The sequence below is a fragment of the Macaca fascicularis genome, chromosome 20, assembly GCF_037993035.2.
Source record: "Macaca fascicularis isolate 582-1 chromosome 20, T2T-MFA8v1.1".
Taxonomy (NCBI): domain Eukaryota; kingdom Metazoa; phylum Chordata; class Mammalia; order Primates; family Cercopithecidae; genus Macaca; species Macaca fascicularis.
This window is the reverse complement of record NC_088394.1, coordinates 50873311-50879310: the sequence shown is the minus strand read 5'-3', so window position 1 is coordinate 50879310 and position 6000 is coordinate 50873311. Positions and strand designations below refer to the sequence as shown.

General features: G+C 37.9%; 1 long non-coding RNA gene across 2 annotated transcripts in view; it reads left to right on the top strand.

The window, feature by feature from the left end:
• Positions 1-3350: 3350 nt before the first annotated feature.
• LOC135968910 (uncharacterized) overlaps positions 3351-6000 on the top strand; it is a 39118-nt gene continuing 36468 nt past the window's right edge. For both annotated transcript variants that reach the window (XR_010583938.1, XR_012428926.1), the window contains exon 1: positions 3351-3606. This is a non-coding gene — a long non-coding RNA (uncharacterized lncRNA). The remainder of the gene's footprint in view (positions 3607-6000) is intronic.

The window sequence follows — 6000 nt, the reverse complement described above, 5'->3', positions numbered from 1 at the left end:
AGAAAAATTGATGATATACCTGTTATCGTCCATCTCTTTTTTATCTGACATCTGAATGCCTTGTAAATTATGTTTCCGTTCAACAATTTATTGAACATCTACTATAACTGTATGTTGTAAAACCGAGTAAGAGTGGTATAGAATATGATTTCATCATCACATGGATGCATAAACTGATTTATTTTCCTATAGACTCTTCTTATTGGAGTGTAGTGCATGTAAGTTAATAATTTTATACCTCTTTTCTCACCATTTATCTTTAGATATTTAGTTTTTCATTTTAAAAGTCCATTTTGAATAAATACACTGTCAGTTTTGAAGAGGACTGGTTTATCTTAGTTCATTCTAATGTTATGTACTTTTATGCTTGAATTATTTACTATGGGTTGGTTATTGACCTATTTTACTTGTTGTTTTATGGAACACATATTTTCAGTGGAGACAGTTAGGCTAAGCTATATTTATTTATACCACAGTACATTAACCATAAAACTATCTAACTACAGTGAAACGATGCTAATCTGAAACCCTCAGGGAATGGGTTATTCAAGATAGCCCAGTTTTCAGAATTAACATTAACTATTTGTGATGGAAATCTTTCTAAAATGGATTATACTTTCCCCTCTCATCTTGAAAGCATATCAAGTCTCATTTAACTTTGGTAATAACTCATCGTCATCAGTAAGAATTGGACTGTTCTCATGAAAGGACTTGGCCCTTTTGTTTTGTTTTAGTTATTTTGGTTTTTTATTTTCTGTTTAGCTCTCATTAGCGTTTCTTGGAAGCTTTCTGTTTCTTCAATTGCTGTCAGCTGTATTTCTCATAGGCTCTACCTGCGGGCCTTGCCCTGCCCTTCAAAGTGCTGCTTTTATGCTTCTGTGGACTGGGAGACCAGGTAGTGGAGCTTATTAGAAGATAGCCAGCATGAAAAAGGGCTTCCAGAGCCCGCTAATGGGCCAGATGCCATAGTTGTATATGAACTTGCAAGCAAGTCTTTTCTCAGTTCTCTGTGTATTTTAGCCAATTGGGTGTTAAAATGAGGGGCATCTGCTCTAACCCCCTCCTTTGACCTCCTGCCCCACTTCACAGAGTTCTGCAGAGGCTGATTCTAACCAGGATAGGTGAGCCATCAGGCCTCGAGTCTGGGAACTAAGGGAAATAGTTGAATACACCTTAGAAAATAAAATTGAAGCAGGCCTCATTTTAAGTTTATGGTTTATTAAATGACACCTATATTGAGATAATATCCTGTTAATTCCCCTTCTCTTCTTTATCCTATTGCTCCCCCCCCCTTTTTTTTTTAAATAAACTCTAAATATATCTTCTTTTGACTTGTAATTTACTGGGACTAAAGCTAAAGCCTTAATTTTTTATTTTTATTTTTTTTTTGAGACAGAGTATCGCTCTGTCACCCAGGCTGGGGCGCAGTGGTACAATCTCGGCTCACTGCAACCTCCATCTCCCAGATTCGAGTGATTCTCGTGCATCAGTTTCCCAAGTAGCTGGGATTACAGGCGCGTACTACCACGCCTGGCTATTTTTTGTATTTTTAGTAGAGACAGGGTTTCGCCATGTTGTCCAGGCTGATCTTGAACTCCTGACCACAAGTGATCCGCCTGCCTCAGCCTCCCAAAGTGCTGGAATTAACAGGCATGAGCCACTGCACTCAGCCTAAAGCCTTAATTCTAAAACAGCATCTCTAGTGAAAATTGCAGAGTCCGCAATTATTCTAACCTTTCTCTTTTTGTTAGGCACATTTTTATGGATTCACTGCATATGTTTTTTACTTTAGGTACTTTGCACAGTAACATGAGAAATGCTTTGTTAAATGGCAGGTAAACGTTAGCCTGGAAGCCTTGGGTATCTTACATTTACATGCTGCTTTACAACTTCTGCAGCAGCTTCATCTTTTCTCACTGGACCTTGAGAACAATGCAGAGATTACATTGTCCCCCATGTCAGAGCGAGGAGATCAGGGGTGCAGAGGTGTGGAGTGACCCATCCTAGATCACACCACTGTTCGCACTCTCAAGTTTGAGCTCAGATCCTCTGCTTCCAAGGTTGGTGGAGTTTTCTCACTGGCTTCATGTACTGGTATTGGTGGGATAATAGGTCAGACTTAGCTCTGACTGTGTAGATTGGGGCTGCCAACCCCTGTGAGTACATGGAGTGTCAGGTCACAAGGAGGGGAACTTGATGGGCATGTGATCCTGAGGGGGTCAATGTCTCATCATCTGCGGCTAGTCGTCATCCTGCTGCTGCAGCTGGAGATGGGTGGAGACTCTGGGATTTGATGACCAACTCCAACTGGTTAGCTTGGTGCAATAACTGGGGACCCTGATACTAAATATAGTGACTTTAATTATGACCGTCTCATGTTTTTAGAGAACTGGGTGTTGTTTTGTTTAGTTGTGTTTTGGCCACATATTAGAAGTCAGTTAAATTCTGGTCCATTTCTTCATATAAAAAATATCTGTGCCACTGGTATTCAAAGCGTAAGTTTTCTTTATTTTGATTTATTTATTTATTTTGAGATAGAGTCTTGCTCTATCACGCAGGCTAGAGTGTAGTGCAATCTCGGCTCACTGCAACCTCTGCCTCCCCAGTTCAAGCAATTCTCCTGCTTCAACCTCCCAAGTAGCTGGGATTGCAGGTATGCACTACTATGTCCGGCTAATTTTTGTATTTTTAGTAGAGATGAGGTTTTACTACATTGGCCAGGCTGGTCTTGAACTCCCAACCTCATGATCCACCCGCCTTGGCCTCCCAAAGTGCTGGGATTAAAGGCATGAGCCACCATGCTTGGCCAGTTTTGACTTTTTGATTTTAAAATATAGCCCTTTTTTTGGGCTGGAAAAAAAAAAGGTCTTTGGCAAAAATAATTTGTATAACTGGATGTAATACGTCTTTTAGAAATTCTATGGCTTATTGTTTTAAGAATTATTTTATAAGATATATTAAGCTGTTGTTTTTAAAGGTCTATTAAGATATTATCTTCCATATAGATTAATATTTAAATAAACCTTAAATAAATTTTTATTTTTATTTTCATTTATATGTGAGTGTGTGTATTTGCTGATTGACTGGAGATTACTTCCGGAAAAGTCAACTCAACCTCAGAATTCTAATATGTTCTCTTTACCCAGTTAAGTTTTTTTTTTTTAATCAGAAATTTAGGCTGATTTATTTATTTAACCGACTGGTGCTATCCAGTTAGTCCTATAATTAAAAATTCATTTCTCAAAGATGTTACTAAAATCTTAGAAATATTAAAGTTTTAACCCTAAAGATGGGTATGGAAGTGATTAAATTTTCCCTATTATTTTTTTCTCTCTCTCCCAGCGTGATTAATTTCACTTTCTGTGTCTTAGTCCATGAGCCCTAATGCTTCTGCTGAGATTCCTAATTCAGTGAAACCTGTTTAGGGGATCATCTCTGTTAGGCAGACAGCTGCTGAAAAGGCATTCACTTTCCGAGCATGGATTTTAGATTATGGCCAATCAAGACTCTGGGCTGGAAGAACACCTGTCAGAGACGTTTTTCTACAAGGAGATGGTCTCTTTAATCAGATTTCATTGTACTTCAGAAAAAGGTTTATTTTAAAATGTGAGTAAAATGGCATCTGCTTTTATAATTCATCCTTTTCAGCTGAAACACCAATTTAGAGCTTATTTATGACATTGTTCTATGGTGAAACAAGAAACTGCCACAAAGCATTTGAAAAGGAAGGGCTTTCCCAGGCATCCGATTTGTAATTTTCTTTTGTGAAAAAAATATAAAAATTTTTTTGAACTTTCCTACGTGAATATAATTAACAATAGTAATTCCTGTGAACAAACTTTCAAAACATTTAAGCTAAATTGTGAAAACATGTAATGAAACCTGGGAAACTTCCCTATTTTGAAATATGTTGCATTTATCTGTGAACAATGCAAAGTATTATTGATACTGATTGGTGTTTGGAGAAACTACAGTCGACTTTCAACTCGGCTCTAATTAGAGGCACCGTGACGTACATAAAATGCAGGTACTTACTCACATCTGCAGACTCTATTGAGTGTAACTATTAGAAGACAAACTTCATTTTGCAAACTGTAATTTAATGGTATAACAGTGTGCAGACCAGAATATCAGTTAATTTTCAAAACATTTTATTTTATACCAATTAGCTCAGGTCCTGGAGGGCAAAATGACAAGAGGTTACTCGTTCACTATGTATTTAATTAATTGAAAAATGCTCAAATTGCTTTTACAGTTGTTATTAAAAAGTAGAATCAGTGTTGCCAGTGCTCAACCATAATTGGAACCCCAGGGAATTAAATATTTAGCATTAGTAATGTAACAGCACTTAGGACACAAATTTCTATTTTCGTAATGAAAGCTATACACTGTGAGTGCAAGCGGCTGAAACGACAGCTGTGACAAGTGAAATGGCCTGGGATATTTCAATAAGACACCTCATTGGACAGCAAGTCTTACCACATTACTCGTTTGTAAGAGATCTGCAAGTTTAATTCCCAATAGAAACCCGTTACCCAAGTATTTAGATTTCTAATTGCATGCAGGATGAACAGTTGGGCAAATGTCTTGCCATAAGTGGCTGAAATGTATAGTGCTTGCTAAATAATCCTATATAAGTTCATGCCTTTGTCAATTTAAAAATAGTGAGACTGTCAGGGGATAAAGATCTTGTTTGTTTTAAGTTTAATTACATTTTAAGCATAAATGCTTTCAGTGCTACAATGAGAAAAGTTGGATATTGGGCTCTAATGAGCTGCAGGGGTAGACGGCTAGAGACCCTAAGGGATTCACTCCGTAAATTAACTGGATAAAAGTACTTGGTTAGGATATAGTTGATGGCTGAACTGTTCTTAAAACCCAGCTATAGAGCTGTCTCTCACTCCTGTTTTCATTCTAAACAGGCCCTGTAGAGACTTAAATAGCCTCCTGTTACAACTGTTCGACTTGTCAAAATGTATTATATTACTCCACTAATAAATAGTATTAAAGGGTATTTGACTGCATTTCTCGTTTTCAGAGGGGATCAGGTTGATAAACACAACTGGTATACATTGGCCTTATTTTAATTTGTTTATGTCACCTAAGTAATATTGAAGGTACACGGTTTGAATGTGCAAACATTACTTTCCTGGAGATGTAAAACTTACAAATATTATGTACAATGGAAGCAATTAATGAAGGCTATTAGAGAATTGTTATCCTTGAAAGATGTATGACTTTGACATTTTAGCTCTCATTCAAAGTATTAGAAACCCCATAGCTAAACTAACATTCTTTGAAGCATGACTGGACTAATTCCTTTGCCAATCATTTTATATCTTTTGGAAAAAAAGTTATAGGATACATTGATTTCATAATTTTCTTTTGCTTACCATTGTCCCTGTATCAGTTTTTGAGAATTTATTTATCATTTCTTTTCTATTTTATTTTTTGTATTTTTCAAAGCAATACATGGACTGGGCACGGTGGCCCGCGCCTGTAATCCCAGCACTTTGGGAGGCCGAGGCCAGTGGATCACTTGAGGTCAGGAGTTCAAAACCAGCTGGGCCAACATGGCAAAGCCCTGTCTCTACTAAAAATGCAAAAATTAGCTGGGCGTGGTGGCATGCACCTGTAATTCCAGCTACTTGGGAAGCTGAGACATCAGAAGCACTTGAACCTGGCGGGCAAAGGTTACAGTGAGCCAAGATTGCACCACTGCACTCCAGCCTGGGCAATAAAGTGAGACTCCATCTCAAAAAACAAAAACAAAACAATACATGCTTACATTAAAAGAAAAAATAGAGAAGAAGAATGTAGGCTGGGTGTGGGGCTCACTCTTGTAATCCTGACATTTTGGGAGGCTGAGTCAGGTGGAACACCTGAGGTCAGGAGTTTGAGACAAGCCTGGCCAAGATGGTGAAACTCTGTCTCTACTAAAAATACAAGAAATTAGCCAGGCATGGTGGCAGGTGCCTGTAATCCCAGCTATGTGGGAGG